The sequence below is a fragment of the Aptenodytes forsteri genome, unplaced genomic scaffold (assembly GCF_000699145.1).
Source record: "Aptenodytes forsteri isolate BGI_AS27 unplaced genomic scaffold, ASM69914v1 Scaffold72, whole genome shotgun sequence".
Lineage (NCBI taxonomy): Eukaryota > Metazoa > Chordata > Aves > Sphenisciformes > Spheniscidae > Aptenodytes > Aptenodytes forsteri.
Genome location: NW_008796193.1, coordinates 3,620,309 through 3,628,693, shown reverse-complemented (window position 1 = coordinate 3,628,693; position 8,385 = coordinate 3,620,309).

The window sequence follows — 8,385 nt, the reverse complement described above, 5'->3', positions numbered from 1 at the left end:
TGAGCAAGAGCTGCTTCTCTAGATTTTGTTTCTTGGAACTGTCAAATCTTCTTTCACCTTGAGTGACTCTGGCTTAAGTTTTCAAAACCAGCCACTGAAATACACATCTTGCCCCAATATCCAATAGAATTTCAGATGAACCTGGGGATATCTGATCTTCATGCTTTTTGTCAAGTACCTGACAATTCAGATCTGAGATTCATAAACTACTTCAGCAGTTCAACATATAGTACCCAGTGAGAATTCCAGTGAGAATTAACACCTCAGGGAAATCCTGAGAGTACCGCAATGGTAAGTGCCATAGAAATGCAAATAAAACTTGGTTATGCTTAATGAACATTCTTTTTAAAAACTGTTTAATTTATATTATGAATTATACATGTATAGCATAAGTATAGCATATATAAAAAAAATAATAAATAATAATTTATCATGCAACAATCCATGCCACACCATTTTGTCTATGCATACTATGTTTCTGGGAATTTTTACAGATAAGGAAGTCTTTGATTACCAGAATCAAATGCAACCTCAGTTCTGCAAATCTTAAAGAAGATACTTCCATTAGCCGCATTCTTTCACATCAAGCAAGATTGATTCTGCACCGATTCAAACAAAACAAAATCACTACTGCCTGCCGGCACAGCACCTTCTTACAAGGCTTCTAACCAAGAATCAACTAGCTCATGCTTGATTAGCTGTGAGTTGACAACCAAACATAATGACACAAGGTTGTTCAGTCTACACAAATGCCTTTTGTACACCCTTCCCACTAGTCTTCTAGGACAGCTGCTCTACTCAAAGGAGTTTTGGAATGTATCCCTTGCATATTACATATATTCCATACATATTTTACACCAAAAAAACCCTGATAAAATTTGTAAGGAATACATAAGGAAATCTACCACGGAGTTAAAGAAAGATTACTTATTCTCTACAGTAAAATAAATTACTTGAAATTTATTTTTTAAAAAAGTTATGGAGAAATACTGTTCCTTTTACAGTTTATATTTTGCCATATAAAGAAAAACCCAGTCCATTCCTAAAAATTGATTTTAAGTCTAAACTGGGTTCTGAGTAAGTCTCCAGCTTCAAAAGACTGCATTATGGAAGACATACATTACTGTTCTAATTACTTTTCTAGATTATTACGTGTGTATTATATATTATATAGAGACACACACACACACAGAGTGGTTGTGTGGTTGTTTGCATTTTGGGGTTTTTTTTAAGTTAACTTTTATCATTTACCCAAGGTTAATATATTATCCTGTTAAAGGAGAATTTTTCAGTGTTGGCAGGTAACAAAAAAAGATCGTATTGTCAATGCTCCCAGATATCTTTGCTCCCATTCTTTTAAACTTTTTCCTACAGTAATACCTAAGACATTCACTTTTCCTCTTCATTCTCACTTCATATAATTCACACATGCATTATCTGCCTAAAAGTATTTTTTTTAATAATAAAAAAATTGATTCAGCTTGCCATTGCTAAAACTGTAACCATGTCTGTTCAGATAAAATTGAAAATTCACTGAATTATCACAGACTGTCTTCTTTTATTTCTAAATAACATCTGACAAGTTAAAAATCAGTATTTGCCAAGATTTACAGAGCCATTTCCTGAACGGCTACCAACATCCATTTACCAAGCTCTCCATACCACTTTGGCCCATATTACAGCCGTAATACTCTCTCCTCACGCCACAGAGGATGTAAAGCACTGAAGAAGCCCAGAGGAGGAAACCATGATCCCTAACCGCTATCCCCCTCTTTGCCAGCCTCCAGAACTGGAAAAGCTCTATGTTTTCATAACCTGGGACATCCAGCATTCCAGCTCTCCTTTACTGCCCAATGGGTGCTTCTGAGTCTCCAGATATCAGAAGACAAGATCAAGAACCTTGAGTTACAAGTTTTTTCTTCCAGTCTTTGCTTCCTCTTCTCCCTCAATCTCTTACATGTTGTTCTATTCCATCCTACTTCACACTAGTTCACCAGGGAATTTCTGTTACGTCAGATGCATTTGCTAGAGTAAACATGAACTGGTTTTGCCTTTCCTCACTCTCCTTCCTTCTTTTTGCTATTATCCTCTTGTGCTGCTATATTAATCAGCTTCAGAATATTTCCAGAATCGAGGTTCCTTTTTCCCTCTGGTTGTGTATATTGACAAGTTTGATGTATTTATAAAACCAGTTCAAAATGTTAAATCGCCACGTACAAGTCATGCAGTTATGCCTGTCTGCAGTTCAATTCTTTACTTCCTTTTGCCACAAACTTCATTTACGAAGGGATTTAATTTATCATTTTCAAGCTTTTATTACTAATCAGACTGCTGGTTTCATTTTGATTTCCAGATTGCGGAGCAGGCTAGAAATGTTTTTCTAATTAAAAAGGATCTTGGGACCAGTATTCAAATCATCCCAACACACTCTGACCTGGGGTAAGTACAGCTTTTCACATTAGGGCCTTAAAAGACAGTGTTTACGTTCTCCCTGCCATAAGCTGCAAAATTAAATACTGCCTATGGAGAGTCTTGAAATAGTTTTCTACATGAAGAAGAGTTATTGTAGTCACTGTAAAACACTGGAGTTGGAACAGTCTCATTATTTCTAGTAGCTCACTATCACTTATGTGATTAAGGATAGCAGGATTAAGAGTTAAACTATTTATTAAAAAGTTATTCAAGAAGCTAAAGAATTGTTTCTTGGGCATGCTTTAATACTAATCGCAATGGAGTATTTACAAAGAAAGTATTTCTCACTATTCTGATTTGAGATCATTTAGAAAGCAAACAGATAACAGGAAGTTCATACTAGAAAAAAAAACTAACATAAACCAAAATGGATCCTTAACATTTGGGACCACAGGTCAAATGCTTTCTCCTACAGGCTAGTCTTTCCATCTTGTTGCGGTCCACTGAAGTGCATCATTAGCACAAATCTCATATTCAAAAAACACAAAAGCAGGAAGAGGAATCTTCCTCTATGTAAACACAGTGAATTTAACCTACCACTTACAGGGGAATACATTCTTAGAGGGGCAATCAGAATGCTTTCTTGTTTTTACTGAGCTGAGTGATCCACATGGACCGGATTAGTAAGACATAATTTAACATCGGAATAACTTGGGGTTGGTTTTCCTCCAAAAGTAGTGGAAAGCATCATATTTACCAATGAATTTTTTTCTGAACAAGGGAGGGGGGGCAAGAGGGGAAGCAGGAGGGAAACAGAGAGGAGGAAAAGGAAATTAAGGGAAATCCCCAAACCTCTACTCACCAGAGGGCACTACGCTGCATCCTCAAAGGCCATCAAAGCTCTGGCACCTGAAGAGCTTCATCTCTCCCTTACAGTGGCTCTACACCCATACCTCTCTTGTGCTGCCTTTACCAGGTGCATCCACCTCAAAAAATAAACCCACTCTGATTTATTTTAAGACTGAATGTAGAATGTCTCATTATACAATAATGAAGTTTCATTAATAAAGTCCAGTATTACATTCTCCACTACACAGTAAAGGACATACCTAAGAAAACATGTATTTCCAACCTATGCTGGTTTGGCCACTTGAAAGGCAGTTAGATCTCATTTATCCACACACTGTCTTAAACCCACCTGTAAGTTTTATAACTCAGATACCAAAAATCTTCCTATTCTTCTATTGATATTACTGCTTCTTTTTTCAGATGAAACCAGTGTTGCATTCCTAATTCCTACTATAAGTGGTACATCATAGCTAATTTATCTTAAAATTTACATCATTTTCATTCAAAGAAATGTAATGGCTCATTAAAGCCAAATAGCAGCTGTGGCTAGGAGGACAAATGCTGTTACTTATAAACACAAGACGAAGCAAATGGAATGTAGGATTGGAAGGAACTCATGAGAGTTGACATCATATATTTCACGACAGAACAGGTATTTATCAGTTATTGAGCCAACAACTACATCTAATTAGCCAAGCCTTACAACTTTGTTTATTTGTGAACCAAAGACTTGAACAAAAGGGATTACATATGTCCTTAAGTATAATGCTTACCATACAACAAATTAAACAGGTGAACATGACTAGTTCAGCTTATTTTCTTCTCTCACAATTTTAATTCTACCATCTATTATATGATAAATGGGACAGTCTCATTTTTGAGGATGACCTGCTGGGTATCTACAATGTTTACAAACAGACAGTGTCTCAGTTTGGAAGCCAGGGTGGTTTTGCAGATTCAGATGAATTAGGCCTCCAATCAGCAAAACACTAACGCATAGTCAGTCTTCTTGAAGTAATCGATACTCTTCACATACTTTAAAGTCAGTGGATTGCTAGACTGGTAGCATCCAGAGCAATTTATCACATATGTGAAAATATGCACAAAGAAATTCCCCACCCTCCATGTCCTTCTCTCTGTGGGCTTTGGGTGTTCAGTGAATTTCCCATTTAACAAATTTCTTATGTTTCCGTGGTTGTCATTCTAATTTGCTATATTTCAACACAATTACCTTACTTTGCAACTTCAAGTCCTTGTCATGAGTCCCTCCAAAATTTTCACAAGTACCTCACAATTAATAACTAGAAGCGATCCAGATGTGGTTCCTCAAAGAAGCAAAAATGCATCTCTCCTCCCTCCTCTCTTGGCTGAAGGCAGCTGATAGCAGATGTATAGAGAAGAACAAGAACTTGATAAGCATTCATTAACACTTCCCTGCACTGAGTTACTGGAAATTTGTGATCAGAAGTAGTAGCTATGTACGATAGCCTCTCAGAGAATTTTCCTGCACTAATTTGTCTAGCCTGTCAAACCCATTTGAGCACTCACAGCATCCTGTAGTAAAGAGTTTTGAGTTTACTGTGTTTGAAGAACCACCTGCTTTTGTTTGGTTGGAGTTTACCATCTGTTAATTTCACCTGTCCTCTAATTCCTAACATTAGCAGAAACAATGAACAATGACTTGCTATTCACCTTCTCCATGCAATTTGTGATTTCACACAGCTTTATACCACCCTTCATCATGCAATATAGGAGCTGCTCTTTACCCGTCATCCTCATCATTCTTCTATTTTTTCCCTCTCTGATTTTTTTTCTGTCCTTTGGCAGATAGCTGGAAGGAGACCAGAACTGCACCATATTCAAAATGAAAGTGCGCCTTGAATCTAGGCAGTCACATACCACTGTTTTCTGTTTGTTCTATACACTTTTCCAAATAATTCCTAACAATCACTTGGTTTTGATTGTTCCATGTTAAGAAACGCTAAAACAGACCACGTGTATCCTTGCTAACTGGGTAATTATTCAGATACATAATTGTACAGGCAGGCTGCCTATACAGGTTTAGAGACACAGGGACATGAGTCTGATCTCAAAGGTAAAGAGACAAGATCCTGCGCAATACATCTAATACCAGTATCTTCTGAATAAAAATAAGCACATAAAGAGCCGTCAGGCAATCTGTTTATATTTAAATGGATCTGAAGTTGATGTGCCCCATTTCTATTTCATCCTATTTACTGGCAGAGGGTTGGAAGGTTTAGCAACCAATTAAATAAAAGACACATGTACCAGCATGCTTCATAAAGGTGAATACAATTTAAGCACTCCCACTACCCCCAAACAATCACTCTGTCCACTGCCAAAATTAGATATTAATATTAACTACAAACAAGGGTTTGTAAATGCCAAAGTCTAAAGCACTTGTGAAACCAGAACTATTCCTAGAAAGGTATTAATCCGCATGTCTGTACAGCCTTGAAATTCCAACTTTACCTTCTTATGCTTCACTAATTATTTTAATGACTGCTTATTTCTCCTGACTCTTAAAACATGCAGAATATGACCAAGAAAGATTCATTTGGCAAAATATATACTCAAAGGGTAACCTCGGTACAACCTCTACAGTTTAAAGGGGACATGCACATCCTCCCAGTGTTCTCACTATTGTTTCCCACCCTCCACTTTCCCACAACATTTTCATACAGCTGCAATTTGAAAACCATTTCATATTCCAGCTTGAACAACAGTGAGTCACAGACAGCTAATCACAGGCCCACAGTAAATAAAAATGACCTCTTTAATGTTTGAGAGTCATTAAAAAGTAGAAGTTCAGCAATTTCTGGAAAACCAAGATCAAAGATTATATAACTTTTAAGAAATAGTAGAGCTATGGAAATATATTCATATGATCACAAAAATATGCTTAGTGTGTCATTCCACATCCATCTACTAGTAGGTTCTGAAAAAGAGATTAAGAAGTGTGCATCCTACTGCTGTGGAAAGCATGAGACTGTATTGCTTTCAGTGTATCAAATTGGAGTTTCACCCATATGGGTGAAGATAGATCGGTCAGAGTATTCTTCTGAAGTCAAGGAAATCTGACAAATGTGGCTTTGTACCATATTATCCATGATTCCAGAAACTGTGCATCACATACTTACTGTACACTGACAGCCTGGAGCCATGAATATTTAAAAGTTCTACTATTTCTCAACATTTGCCAAAACCTCTTTTCAGTGACAGAATTGTATGTTTCTTCAAAAATATTCAATTACCCCAACCCACAATAAGACCACAGAAGGGAATACATTCAGATTTCTAGACTAAACTAATCTGAAATCAGCAGACAAGTCAATACCTTACTCAAGACCATTTCTCTGTAAGAATTCTCATTGCTCCTAAATGTCACAATTGGCTTAGACCTTACCACTGATACAAGATCTTGCTTTAAGATCATACTAGTGAAACTGCATACTGGTTTAGTGTTTTGTGTAATAATTTGCTTTAATTTAATATGCAACTCAAACTTGATTAATATTAAAATAGCCTTTACCTTAACTGCTGTAAAGATTATTATACCTACTTAACTGTTATAAATAGGGGGTCCATTAGGATGAGAGATATTAGCAGCTATTGAATAGTGTTTTAAGTGCATAAATCCCAAGGACAACTGAAAGATCTTTTAATTGGTGGTTCTATTGAAACATTTCTTTGGAGAAACATATGCTTATAAAGGTAAAGACAGTACATCTCACACAGGTTAAGAATAACCTCCTCAAAAGCAGTAAGCATTCCAGGAGGTACGAACAGTACATGAAGCAAATCCCTTTTACAGGCTCGTGAATTTATGTAGCAACTTCCCTCTTCCCCTAAATGGTCACCTGAAAACTACTGCCTGCAGTAAGACTACCCATCATCTCATTAACATTCAGAATCATTGCCACAGAATGAAAACAAAAAATAATGCAAGATGAGAACATAGAAAATCAGAGCCATGCAACGGACTCTCCCTCAAAATATTCATCACTCATGCAAACTGAATGCCCGGTTCAGGTGTCCCATTTTTCAGCACCAATATAGTTTAGGATGGGTTATTCCATGTATCAGATTATTATAAAACAAAGAAAAACCAGAACAAAAGAAGAAAAAAAAAAACCCAGTTGGCATTAACTTTCCTCCCTTTTACTTGGGTATAATCCTTTCGTTCATAAGGTACAAGACCAATTAGTAATTCTAATAATTGAAACACATTCATCTCAACTTTTCTAAATATGCCATGCATGGGCAGTAAACAGTATCGAGAACATGCAGAGAGGTCAAGATTGGCTAAAAATTTCTCACATTTAAGAGACTTCACAATTTGATTAAGTGTTACTGTGGGGCATTGCGTTAAGAAAGGCTGCTAGATTTTTTAGCGACTATCATCTATCTCAGCATAGAGATTTAGCCATTCTAAGTAAGCCCAACACTTAACCCACCAAGAGGAGGCACTCAAGGGAATGTACTTAAATTACTTAAATGCTTTCTGAACACAAACACACAAAGAAAAATCATGAGATGGCTCCACTACTGCATCTATCAATTGTGAAGTCTTACAAGAATTCTTTCCAGTTCAACTTCTTGCAAGACCAACAACTTAATTCATAAAATGATTTAAGATCTGCCATCTGTTGTCACATATCATTACTCAATGAAAACCATCCAGTACGGAGACAAGAAAAACATCTGAATGAGCAACTGGATAAAACAAAGACCGGAGCATGTGCGGACACAGAAAAGTAAAATATATCTGAATCCTTACTGCAGACCACTTTCTTCCAATTTGCCTACAGGTAACAGTTGGTAAATACAGACTACAGATTACAGAGGTTTTTAGATTCCTCGTTGATACTAAAACATTAAAGATTAGCATCTACAAATAGTACTTTCTGTCAGATGCAATGAGGTATCTCAGCAGATACCCATCTTAGATGTCCCGACCTCAGTACTACAGTCCTACCATACTAAAATACCTCAGCGAAAAGCCATCAGAGTTAGGAAATTCAACCACATAAAGAATGGTAGCTGGATGCTGTCCACCACTCTCCGTTGAGTTCTCACACAGCATCAGCATAAGCACAAGGC